Here is a 14,198-nt window from a genome sequence, read left to right as displayed (position 1 = left end):
TCATCAAATCTCCGATCCTTGAAAATCAGTGCAAACCTGCCTGGGTGGATAATGAATTGATTTGTAATGTAAATGATATAAAACACCCCCCACTCCCCACCTGCGTTTGTGTGTGAGTGTGTTTAATCTAAAACGTTTAAGTCTGAAAATGAGCTTCTCCATCAAAAGTCTCTATTCCATTTACATTTCTTGCATACGAGTCAATTTGTGCCTGACCCAGTCTATAAATCACTGACAAGGATTGCTGTGTTAGTACCTCTCCCCGCCTCCCTCCCTCCTTCTCCCCATCCTCCCAGTCCGGCACGTGCTAGATTCAAAAAAGGCATCTCTTTCTTATAAACAGCTCTCTGACACCAGCAAAGCCCTGCTCCTCTTCCAGGAGAGTGCAAATAATAATAATAATAATAATAATAATAATAATAATAATAATACCGTATTTTTCGCTCTATAAGACGCACCAGACCACAAGACGCACCTAGTTTTTGGAGGAGGAAAACAAGAAAAAAAAATATTCTGAATCTCAGAAGCCAGAACAGCAAGAAGGATCACTACACTGTGAAAGCAGCAATCCCTCTTGCTGTTCTGGCTTCTGGGACAGCTGCGCAGCCTGCATTCACTCCATAAGACGCACACACATTTCCCCTTACTTTTTAGGAGGGAAAAAGTGAGTCTTATAGAGCAAAAAATACGGTAGTTATTTATACCCTGCCCTCCCCGGCCAGAGCCAGGCTCAGGGCAGCTAACACCAGTAATATTACAATAAAAACATAATGAGGAGGGGACCAATTTAAAATACGGGTTAAAATGCAATTTAAAATGCAGCCTCATTTTAAAAGTAGACCATAGATCAAAACCATAAGGGGAGGGAAACATAAGGGTCAGACTGAGTCCAAACCAAAGGCCAGGTGGAACAGCTCCGTCTTGCAGGCCCTGCGGAAAGATGTCAAGTCCTGCAGGGCCCTGGTCTCTTGGGACAGAGCGTTCCACCAAGTCGGGGCCAGTATTAAAAAGGCCCTGGCCCTCGTTGAGACCAATCTAACCACCTTGCGGCTTGGGACCTCCAAAATGTTGTCATTTGTGGACCTTAAGGTCCTCCGTGGGGCATACCAGGAGAGGTGGTCCCATAGGTACGAGGGTCCTAGGCTGCATAGGGCTTTAAAGGTCAAAGAAGGAGAGGGTAAAGAGTTGCTGCCATTTCTTTGTCATGGAGGCGAATGCTTCCCCCATCGCAAAGATACGGATGGGGCAGGTCAACCCACAGGCCACCTCTGTTAACACAATGTACCAAAGCTGCCCTTGTTCCCTGGTCGGAGCCAAGAGCCAAGACAGCCTGGGTAGCTCAGTCAGTTAAAGCATGCTGCTGATAATGGCAAGGTTGGAAGTTCGATCCCTGTACGGGACAGCTGCATATTCCTGCATTCCAGTGGGTTGGACTGGACGATCCTCAGGGTCCCTTCCAACTCTACAATTCTGTGAAAGCGCAGCCAAATTGCTCTGGGAGTCTGATTGTGCTACTGGTTAGGGCAGGGGTCAGCAACCTTTTTCAGCAGGGGGACGGTCCACTGTCCCTCAGACCTTGTGGTGGGCCGGACTATATTTTGAAAAAAATAGGAATGAATTCCTATGCCCCACAAATAACCCAGAGATGCATTTTAAATAAAAGCACACATTCTACTCATGTAAAAACACGCTGATTCCTGGACCGTCCATGGGTCAGATTGAGAAGGCGATTGGGCCGGATCCGGTCCCCGGGCCTTAGATTGCCTACCCCTGGGCTAGGGCAGTGGTCTTGAACAGAGGGTATGGGCAACTACAGCAGCTACAAGACCTGCCAAGGAAAATAAAGAACTTATTTATGTATGCTACAACAGCGGCAAGAGTCTTGATAGCAGAAGGATGGAAGAATGAAGAAACCCCAACAAAAGAACAGTGGCAAGAGAAATTGACGAACTATGCAGAACTGGCGAAACTGACATACAAATTGCGAGATAAGGACAACTGTGACTTCCAAGAAGAATGGGAACTTTTTGTGAATTATTTAAAAATACAACAAAATGAACTAGACTCCTTGGCAGGTTTTGAATAAACATACACAAATTTATTGAGGGTTAATGACAAACCTAGACAGCATCTTAAAAAGCAGAGACATCACCTTGCCAACAAAGGTCCGTATAGTTAAAGCTATGGTTTTCCCAGTAGTGATGTATGGAAGTGAGAGTTGGACCATAAAGAAGGCTGATCGCCGAAGAATTGATGCTTTTGAATTATGGTGCTGGAGGAGACTCTTGAGAGTCCCATGGACTGCAAGAAGATCAAACCTATTCATTCTGAAGGAAATCAGCCCTGAGTGCTCACTAGAAGGACAGATCCTGAAGCTGAGACTCCAAGACTTTGGCCACCTCATGAGAAGAGAAGACTCCCTGGAAAAGACCCTGATGTTGGGAAAGAAGGAGGGCACAAGGAGAAGGGGACGACAGAGGACGAGATGGTTGGACAGTGTTCTCGGAGCTAGGAACATGAGTTTGACCAAACTGTGGGAGGCAGTGGAAGACAGGAGTGCCTGGCGTGCTCTGATCCATGGGGTCACGAAGAGTCGGACACGACTAAACAACAACAACAACAATATAGTAGAAAGATAATAAAAGTATGTATGCAATTTTACAGTATGCAGAGAACAACATGAGCATAGCTGTCAACTTACAGATTTGAAAATAAGGGACCAGCAGCCAAAATAAGGGACCTGCAGCCTCACCTGTTCCAGGCACTCCAGTCTTCCTGTCCTCCTGCAGTCTGGTCAAACTCATGCTGGTAGCTTCGAGAACACTGTCCAACCAACTTTGTAACCAGAGGTTCAACTGAATAGAATCTGAATCACATGCACCACAAGGCCTATGCAGCCTCAACTTAAGATGGCTCTCCGGCCTGGCTTTGCACTGCAAAGTTTGCAGCAGCACGTGCAACAAAATGGCATCAAGCATTCAAAGACCCCCTCACCTTGCATTAACTAACCACACACAAGGCATGCAAGCTCCACCCCCCAGTCATTCTTAGACTTCTTATTGGGTGAGCAACACAGCCAAGCAACACAGTTGGAGCCTCCCTCCTCCCTGGCCAGCAGGGAGGGAGAGGAACTGCTTCCTTTGAAATTTAAGGGACATCATTTAAGGGACATTTAAGGGACATCTATCAATAAGGGACAGCAGCGGGACATGGCGCTGGAATAAGGGACTGTCCCTTCAAATAAGGGACACTTGACAGCTATGAACATGAGTTGAAATCAGAGAGAGGAGCTGAGGGAAGTCTTTGGGGGGAGGGAGGGAGGGTTCTTTGGGGGGGAAAGGGGGGAAATAATGAAGATGATTTGTTTTGATAATTGAAATTATTAATAAAAATTTTATAAAAATGAAGAAGGAAACTACAGCAGCTGCACCTTAAGACTGTAGGAAGAGTTCTGTGCCGTTCAGTCCTGCCGTGTGACTCGCAGGAGCAGCTTGTATCGAAGTTGCAAGCGGAAACGAAAGATTTGGGAGGCTTTGACTGTGACAGAGAAGAAACAGGAAGGGAGGGAATTAAAAGGTTATTATATGTGGTGGCAACGTAAAACCATTAAAGAGGCCTGGGAAAAGACATATAAAGATTGGAAAGGAACGTGGAAAATGATTGTTGTTAAAAAAAAATTGAAGTTATGATATTGAGATGTACAGGTTTAGTTGGAATTACTGAACGAAAGACTTTGTTCCTGTACTTAAGAGTAGATGCCAGGCCAAGACCAGCCAGCTCCTACAGAATGAAGAAGTCTCTGCCAAAGAAGATAAAGAAGATTGGCAAAATAAGCTATTGAACTATGCAGGACAAATCAGTTAACTTGAAACCTAAGAAAGAAAGAGGACTCCTGATTTTTAGAAAAGGGACAAATATCTAATGCATACCTTTTAAGCTTTGTATATATAGATTTTGACATTACTATAACTTTTAAAAGTCACTGGTAATACCATTAAGAAGGTTTAAAACTGGAATATTAAGATTATAAGGTTTTAAGGACTGGCGTGAATGAGTAATAAACAATGGAAACAAGGGGGAGGAGTGGAGGGAAGTCAAGCAAAAATTGTGGTTTAAGAATCCGTTGAGGATGCTTTTGTTATTATTTTTGGAGAATTAATAAAATGTTATCAAAGAAGAAGAAGAAGTTGCAAGCGGAAATAGATTGCAGGTATTTTTGTGGTTCTGCTTTCATTTGACCCAAGGGAAAGTGGCTTGTGCTGGCTGGTGCAAGTGCAAAAAAAGTCATTCCCCGACATCCTTCTGTAACCTTTTACTTCCCTTTTGAAGTTGGCAGCCTTGCATCTGTGGAGCCATAGAATAGGGTATTGGTAGGCAAACTAAGTCCCAGGGGCCAGATCTGGCCCAATTGCCTTCTCAATCCAGCCCACGGATGGTCCGGGAATCAGCGTGTTTTTACATGAGTAGAATGTGTCCTTTTATTTAAAATGCATCTCTGGGTTATTTGTGGGGCCTAGGAATTCGTTCTCCCCCCCCCTTCAAAATATAGTCCGGCCGCCCACAAGGTCTGAAGGACAGTCCGGCCCCCTGCTGGAAAAGTTTGCTGACCCCTGGAATAGGATGTCACCACAAAGCAGTGCCATAGCTACCGGGGGGTGGCTAACCAGATCTTCCTTCCTTCCTTCCTTCCTTCCTTCCTTCCTTTCTTTCTTTCTTTCTTTCTTTCTTTCTTTCTTTCTTTCTTTCTTTCTTTCTTTTATAAATTTATTTATTTGGTTTTTCAGATTAAAATTTTATTGTCACATATCCAACATACAACATAGAAACAAGATCCCAAAGAATCTCCTAGACTTCCCCCCTCCCCTTTGTGGGTCCTATTGTTAATCATTTCCTCCTGCATTTTTTATAATAATCCAAATCTTTTACCTCTCCGTTGGGTCCACCATTCACCATTAAACTACAAGCGTTATTCCAATCCAACTAAAGGTTCTAACTGTTTACAACGGTCTTTAAGATAAATTATAAATTTCCCCCATTCCTTATTACAGTTTTGGTCTTCCTGATTTCTGATTCTTCTGGTCATTTTAGCCATTTCGGCAGAATCCACCAACTCGATCTGCCATTCTTCTCTCATAGGGACTTTATCTTCTTTCCATCTCTGGGACAAGCTAGCCAGATTTTTCACCCCAGATGAAGCCTCCAGGAGGGCGCCATTATGGCTCCCAGTCTGTCTCTCACTTTGTGTGTGTACACAAACGCACATTGGGGTGTGCCAAACTGGGACTTTGACTCAGGTGAACTAAAACCTAGTTTCGCCCCTGCCACAAGGGTATCCTTGTCTACCTTTCTGCACCACAGCTAGGCCTTGCCTACCCACCTGCCTCTAGAGATCAGCTTCTGCAGTCCAGATCTTGCTCTGGAGCATCAATTTCAGCTGCTTCACATAGAGAAGAAGAAGAAGAAGAAGAAGAGTTTGGATTTAATATCCCGCTTTATCACTACCCGAAGGAGTCTCAAAGCGGCTAACATTCTCCTTTCCCTTCCTCCCCCACAACAAACACTCTGTGAGGTGAGTGGGGCTGAGAGACTTCAGAGAAGCATGACTAGCCCAAGGTCACCCAGCAGTTGCATGTGGAGGAGTGGAGACGCGAACCCGGTTCCCCAGATTACGAGTCTATCGCTCCTAACCACTACACCACACTGGCTCTTGGGTGGGGTAGATGTCCCCGCAGACTATCAACTAGAAGGAAAGAACCACATTCTGTTGGGGAGGTGCTAAAGAGCAGCAACATCCCATTTATCTGGATTATTTTTCTGAGCTGTTTTCAGGGACACAGGATGCAACCTTACACCAAGTTAGACCACTGATCCATCTTCTTCAGTCTACTATGACTGGCAGGGTTTTCAGGCAGAAGATATGCCTGGAGATCCCAGGGCTTGGACCTGGGACCTTTGGCAGAAAACGGCTGCTCTAGTGCCAAGCTATGATCATTCTTTGAATGGAGAGCAAACGCCTTGACAGGGACATCTTGTCTGCTCTCTCTGAATGAGGCATACTATTTGGGAGAGAATGAGCTGAGTTACCCAGCGTTACAGACCCTCCAAGTGTCCCTTATTGTCCAGGGACAGTCCTGGATTTACAGAAGCCATCCTGGTTTCTGATTTGACCCTGGAATGTCTGGTTTTTTTAAAAAAGACATCCCTATTTTCATCAGAGAAATGTTGGAGGGTATGGAGTCATGCGACCCCTGAGCCAAGGAGATAGGCATGTATACAACCTTTAGAAGACATCTGAAGGCAGTCCTGCATGGTTTTATTATGTTTTTATATATGTTGGAAGCATAGCTGTCAAGTTTTCCCTTTTCTTGAGAAGAATCCTATTCGGAATAAGGGAACTTCCCTTAAAAAAAGGGAAGCTTTGACAGCTATGGTTGGAAGCTGCCCAGAGTGGCTGGGGCAACTCAGTCAAATGGACAGGGTATAAGTAATAAAATCATCATCATCATCATTATGGGAAACTACGTCCCTATTTTCATCAGAGAAATGCTGAAGGGTATGAGGTCAGCATGTGATGGGAACATATTTTGAATAACGGAGGATCGTGGCTCAAGAAGGAGCAAGGACAAGAAGATCCCTTCTATTTCTATTTCTATGTGTATATGTATACGAGATTCTCGATGGCTTCACTCACAAGGATGATAGAAACATGCAAGACCTCTCACTAAGACCAGGTGATGATCAAATGAGTGGAATATGTATCTGTACAATGGTACCTCGGGTTACATACGCTTCAGGTTAGGTTACATACACTTCAGGTTACAGACTCCGCTAACCCAGAAATAGTGCTTCAGGTTAGGAACTTTGCTTCAGGATGAGAACAGAAATTGTGCTCCGGCGGCAGTGGGAGGACCCATTAGCTAAGGTGGTGCTTCAGGTTAAGAACAGTTTCAGGTTAAGATCGGACCTCCGGAACGAATTAAGTACTTAACCCGAGGTACCACTGTATCTGAATCTGTATTGCAATGGTTAAGGGCCTATCATAAAGACTTTATTTACAGAACTGAATTCCCAGGCTGGATCTTGGGGTGGGTGGAGGGAACATTTCAGAGATGCTATTTATTTTACAGACCATCTGGCAAAGTGGGCAAGGTGAGTTCCGAAGTGTCTGTGTTTTGCCAGTGAACTGGGGGCAAGTGTGCTGACCACCAGAAAGAAAAGACAGGGTGCCCATCAGCCTCTTTTAAACCAAAGGTCCGCTAGAGGTCCGTTGATGTTGTGCTGCCCTTGGATGGGAGCTATCGTCTGAGGGCACCAGGTGAGGGAGGTCCTTTTCAGCCCTCACCTGGTACCCTGAGACAACCCCTGCCTCAATCAGCACAACGGTGCTTGCTGAGTTGTAGCCCATAAAACTGGGAGGGCACCAGGTTGGCCAAGCTTTGTCTCAGCACACCTTCCTATTCCATCCAAGCCCTGTGAGCTCTTGGAAGCTAGATACGTCCTCTTCAGCCTGCAAATCCCTAGCACCCGTAGTGGTCTTGCTGGCAACACAGAGGGTTTTAATCAAAAGGGGAAACAACCGATTATGTGAACGCGGCAGGGGGGAGATAAGAGGCAGCACGTAAGGAGGGAGCCTGTTAGGCAAATGCCAGTCAATGCCTCCATATGGAGAACAGAAGGATGCAGAGTGGGTGCCATTGAGCAGCCAGGCCCCTCTGGCCTAAGCATCCCATTGCCACTATTGCTGCAGGGCAAGAGCTCTTAACATAACAACTGAGCCCAGGGAGGGGGGAGGCCTTCCCTTCATTCCACCCCCAGATTCCAAGGCTCCTGCTCCCCGTCTCCCAGATACTGATCTCAGGCGGGAGCATGTCCGATCCCAGAGCCCGCTGTGTCTCCTAATAGCTCCCCCAGCCGTGCTATTGTCCTGCCGGCTTTTCAGTGGAAAAAACGATGCCCATGGGTCTTTTTATGGATAAAGACCAATAAAGGGGTTAAAACACACACAGAGAGAGGCAGCACTGCAGAAATCTCAACCAAACCCTCAAGGCATATTGAGCTTCCTCTATTGTCTGAGTTTAAGGGCTTCCCTCCTGCTAATGAAATCTCCAAGCTCTCCTCCTTTCTCTCCGAATCCTTACGTCGGACATGCCCATATTTCAGACAGTAGCCACTGGCTATGTTGTGGTATAGGGGTTGTTTTTAATGATTTATCCGATAACATTAGCCTAGCCCGGAGCAGGCCTCCACTCATTAACTCCTTCCTGTATCCTCCTGTCTTTATTATTTGGCAGCCGATTGATGGATTCAAGGCAGAAGTACTGTTTCTGGGGGACAGGGGGCAGGCAGGTATGGGCGACTTCCCTGGTCCTGAATGGGGTAACTGTGCCCCTGAATTACCAGGAGCGCAGCTTGGGAGTCATTCTGGACTCACACCTGTCCATGGAGGTGCAGGTCAATTCTGCGTCCAGGGTAGCTGTCTACCAGCTTTATGCTAGCTGAGACCCTACCTGCCAGCAGACTGTCTTGCCAGGGTGATACATGTTCTGAATATCTCCCACTTGGACTACTGCACTGCGCTCTACGTGGGGCTACCTTTGAAGGTGACTTGGAAAGTGCAACTAATCCAGAATGTGGCAGCTAGACTGGTGACTGGGAGCAGCCGCCAGAACCATATAACACCGGTCCTGAAATACCTACATTGGCTCCCAGTACGTTTCTGAGCACAATTCACAGTGTTGTTGCTGACCTTTAAAGTAAGGTTACCAGACGTTCCTGTTTCCCGGGAACAGTCCCCAGATTTACAAATCAGTCCCCATACAAAATCCATTGAAGTTGAAAAGTGTCCCCGGATTCATTGAAAAAAATCTGGGAACCTTACTTTAAGGCCCTAAATGGCTTTCGCCCAGTATATCTGAAGGAGCGTCTCTACTCCCATCGTCCTGCCTGGACACGGAGGTCCAGCTCCAAGGGTGTTCTGCTGGTTCCCTCACTGCGAGAGGCGAGGTTACAGGGAACCAGACAGAGGGCCTTCTCAGTAGGTGCACTCGCCCTGTGGAATGCCCTCTTGTCAGATGTCGAACAGATAAACAGCTATGTGATTTTAAAAAGACATCTGAAGGCAGACCTGTTCAGGGAAGTTTTTAGCGTTTGATGTTGTGTTTGTTTTTACTCAGTTTTTTTGTTGGGAGCTGCCCAGAGTGGCTAGGGCAACCCAGTCAGATGGGCTGCATATTATTATTATTATTATTATTATTATTATTATTATTATTATTATTATACTGTCCTCTCTTGGCTGAAAGGGTTCCCTTCCTTCCTAAGGGATGAGGCACACAAGCCACTTGGTCCCAGGATGGTTTCCCATGAGTTTTTGACGTGGCTCAACCCATCAGACAATTTGTGAAGTGAAATTTATCAGCTGGTTTGGGGTGTCTCTTTCCCTCATGACCAGAAGCTCAAGGAGGGTCAGCAGGCTGGAGCTGAGAAGAGCAGAACCAGGGGGTGGGTCACCTAGGTCAGCTTCCTGCCCTAAGGTGAGATATCCAATACTTAAGGAACACCTGAGAAAACCCATCATTTTACCTTGAGGTAAAGAGCCTCTGCAAGACAGCTTGTTCTGTCGCTGAGCTGCTGCTGCTGTTGTTACTAAGAAGATCTTCCTGGGCTTTTTGACCTTAAATCAACATCCCTGAACTTCATACCAATTGCTTCTTGTCTTGTCCTCACAGGGCACGGCAAGCTGTTCTTCTTTCTTTCTTCTTCCTGACATCCTTTTAGAGATTTGGAAACAATAAACGGGCACCCCTTGATCTGTCCTTTGTTCCAAATGTGCACAGATACCTTAGTGTTTTCTCACACCAGTTGTCTGAAGAAATTTCTTCAACTTTGGTGATATCTCTCTCTCCGGATGAGCTGACCATCACTAAAGCTGTCCTGTTTCTTCTCCACAACCTCTTAAAACTTCAATGCTCCTAATCAATTAAATTCAAAATAGCATCTTTGTGCCATAGAATTGTACTTCAGCCACATCTAACTGGGTTGTCCCAGCCACTCTGGGCGGCTTCCAACACACATAAAACGTAAACCATTACACATTGAAAAGCTTCCCTACACAGGGCTGCCTTCGGATGTCTTCTAAAGGTTATATAGTTACAGTGGTACCTCTGGAAAACCACTGGATAGCTCAGTTGGTTAGAGCATGGTGCTGATAAATACCATGGTCACAGGTTCAATTCCCATGTGGGACAGCTGCATATTCCTGCATTGCAGGGAGTTAAACTAGATGATCCTCAGGGGTCTTCCAACTCTACAATCCTGTGATTCTATTAAACATACTTAATTCGTTCCAGAGGTCTGTTCTTAACCTGAAACTGTTCTTAACCTAAAGCACCACTTTAGCTAATGGGGCCTCCCGCTGCCGCCGCACCACCGCTGTGTGATTTCTGTTCTCATCCTGAAGCAAAGTTCTTAACCCGAGGTACTATTTCTGGGTTAGTGGAGTCTGTAACCTGAAGCGTCTGTAACCCAAGGTACCACTGTACTCATCTCCTTGACATTGGACGGGAGGGCATTCCACAGGGTGGGTTCCTCTATCAAGAAGGCCTTCTGCCTGGTTCCCTGTAGCTTCATGTCACACAACGAGGGAACCGCCAGAAGACCCTCGGAGCTGGACCTCAATGTCTGGGCTCGATGACGGGGGTGGAGACGCTACTTCATGTATACAGGGCTGAGGCCATTTAGGGCTTTAAAGGTCAGCTCCAACACTTTGAATTGTGCTCAGAAACGTCCTGGGAGCCAATGTAGGTCTTTCAGGACCGGTGTTATGTGGTCCCGGCGGCCACTCCCAGTCACCAGTCTAGCTGCCACACTTTGGATTAGTTGTAGTTTCCGAGTCACCTTCAAAGGCAGCCCCACATAGAGCGCATTGCAGTAGTCCAAGCGGGAGATAACCAGAGCATGAACCACTGGCGAGACAGTGCTCAGGCAGCGCAATTTCTGCTGCGCTGACACACTCCATGTGCAGGATCCAGGCTACTGCATGTATGAATTTGGCCTCGAGTGATAGATACAGCCTATTCCACTAATAATAATAATAATAATAATAATAATAATAATTTATTATTTATACCCCGCCCATCTGGCTGAGTTTCCCCAGCCATTCTGGGCGGCTCCCAATCAAGTGTTAAAAACAGTACAGCGTTACATATTAAAAACTTCCCTGAACAGGGCTGCCTTAAGATGTCTTCTGAATGTCAGGTAATTGTTTATCTCTTTGACATCTGATGGGAGGGCGTTCCACAGGGCGGGCGCCACTACCGAGAAGGCCCTCTGTCTGGTTCCCTGTAGCCTCACTTCTCGCAATGAGGGAACCGCCAGAAGGCCCTCGGCGCTGGATCTCAGTGTCCGGGCAGAACAATGGGGGTGGAGACGCTCCTTCAGGTATACAGGACCGAGGCCACTTATTACACACCACAGTCCAACCCCAAACTAAGCCCTTCAAAAAGGGCTAAACATTTCCAATGTTGGATTGTGCCTTAAATGCAAACTGCTGCCTTGTATCTATTAAAAATAATAATCCTATGTTGCAGACGACGATGACCGAGGCTATTGCTTAAAAACTGCCTGTCTGTCAAACTGGACCAAATGAGTTCATGTCATTAGAGAAAGAATCTGCCGAAATTACAGCCGCTGCTCATTTATCCTTTTCCAGAAGCCCGGAATACTTGATTGGAGGGTGTAAATTGCAAGTATGTCCAAACACCTTTCTGGGGTGTTTCTGAGGCAAATTTGGAGCTGCAGATTTAAGGAGTGGAACATGAGAATTCCAGGAGGAGGCAAACCTGAAAAGCACTGGCTATATTCTATGTGCAATCCGGATCTATTTATTATCTCCTCACAGGCGTTACAGAACTACATGCCTGGTGCCCTTGGCCATATTAACACCATCCACTGCCTCTGCAAAATTAATGCGCAGCCTCCTTCATACACTAAACTGTGCAGTGAAGGGGTTTGTGCTTAGAGAGGGGGGAATAAATGCAAATGCAACACTCCCCTCCACTGGTAATGGACCCTAGCTAGCACAGAGATTAGATTTACACCCTCCCTGGAAATATATGCAATCGAGAACATTGCCTCCTCCTGCCTCCCCCACCCTCCAACTACCAACCCGCCAGTCTCTGGTGTGCTGAACACAGTTCTCCATGCTCTGGCACACGCTCTTGTGAGTCCCCAGCGATCTTGCAACAGAAGAGCTGCGCGGCAAAGGCTGGCTGGTGCTTAACCTCTCTGCTGCCTCCACAGCACTTCGGATACAGGCAGCAACAGAGCTACAAAGGGCAAGAGGTGGACCCAGGGTTGGTTTCTCAAATGCGCTGCAGGCCCTATTTTCCAGGGTTGCGCTAGCCTTTTCGAGTCCACGGCTCCCTTGACCGACTACGTTCTTCCTGCGGCACCACCATGGGGCTCAGGACTCCAGTTATTTCACCCTTTGCCTGCAGGACTGGCAGTATCTCACCTTTTTACAAACACCCTCCTTTGTGGAGTGTTCCCTCAGCCTCCTCCCCTCTTCTTGGGCATCCTCCAGGCAGCTGATGCTGCTGTCCTTGGTCTCTGAGCTGCCCCCCACCAGGGGGCATATGAAGGGGGGTGCAGTGGGGGCAGGTCACCATGGGCGACTTCTCAGAGGGGGGTGACATAATACCCCCTGGGTGGATCACGCCACTGCACCGCAGGGAGGATCACGGTGCCATGCTGTGATCGGACCCCTGCCAGGAGGATCGTGTTGCCTCGCCGCGATCGCCCCCCTGGAGGATCGCGCCACCATGCCTTGAACAGACACCCCCCGGAAGGATCACGCCCCTGCGCCGATCTCCCCATGGGCGGATTGCCCCGCCCTGTGGGTGGATCGCCCCATCCCGTCGCTCTGGGTGCAGGAGCGGCTAGCTCTGCCACTGCCCCCCACCCCACACATTCGCCTGTGCAGCTTATAGTCAGGCCTGCTGCAATAAAGAGCTGTGCAAGCCTTTGGGAGGCAGAGACACATGGGGGCATCAGAGGCGGGAGGGAAGGAAAGAGGGACAGAGGCCAGTGTTGCTTGCCCCATCCCTGACCATCATTCAAGGCACCCCAGGGTGCCACAACACACTGGTTTAAACCACTGTGCTAGCCTCTCTGGGTAACTTCCAACATATATAAAAACATAATAAAACATCTAACACCGAAAAACCGGAAAACGGGACACAGGAAAAGCGGGACATTCTGGGATCAAATCAGAAACTGGGGTGGCTTCTGTAAATCCGGAACTGTCCCTGGAAAATAGGGACACTTGGGGGGTCTGGACTCTGAGCCTTGACTCCAGTTTACTGTTCTCATCAGCACAGGGAAAGGAAGCATAAGAGAGAAATGTCTTTGGCCTGGTCCTCAACTGGATTTGCCTCTGAATGCTTTGGCCTGAAATCATTTTTAGATGCTTACATGGCAAGAAAGGTCTGAGCTCCTTCACAACATGATCCAGAGCTGCTTCTTGAGTCTCTCTTTACCTTCCTCCCCACTGTCTAAAGGTAAAGGGACCCCTGACCATTAGGTCCAGTCGCGGACGACTCTGGGGTTGCGGCATTCAGCTCGCTTTACTGGCCAAGGGAGCCGGTGTACAGCTTCCGGGTCATGTGGCCAGCATGACTAAGCCGCTTCTGGCGAACCAGAGCAGCGCACGGAAACACCGTTTACCTTCCCGCTGGAGCAGTACCTATTTATCTACTTGCACTTTGACGTGCTTTCGAACTGCTAGGCTGGCAGGAGCAGAGACTGAGCAACGGGAGTTCACCCCGTCGCAGGGATTCGAACCACCGATCTTCTGATCGGCAAGTCCTAGGCTCTGTGGTTTAACCCACAGTGCCACACGCGTCCCAGTCCTCCCCACCGTACGTTATTATAATTGTTTCACCAAATGTCTCAGGACCTCCTTGGAATCACTGCCATGCTTATTCCGATGTCACATAAGTGTAACAGGACAGAGCATCGTGTCCTGATCCTTCTCCACAGAACTGTTTGGAGGCATGGCTATATTCTATTAGATGAAGAGTTCTGTGAAGCTCAAAAGCTTGCTTCCTCCTGCACCAACCTAAATTGCCATCCTTCTTTCTTCAGAAAAACTGTATGGAAATTAAATCTCCAGCCACCCTCACCCACCCAGGCTAGTCCCA

Source organism: Podarcis pityusensis (assembly GCF_964106645.2).
Source record: "Podarcis pityusensis genome assembly, chromosome: 5".
NCBI classification, from domain to species: Eukaryota; Metazoa; Chordata; class Lepidosauria; order Squamata; family Lacertidae; genus Podarcis; species Podarcis pityusensis.
This window is presented reverse-complemented; position numbering follows the sequence as displayed.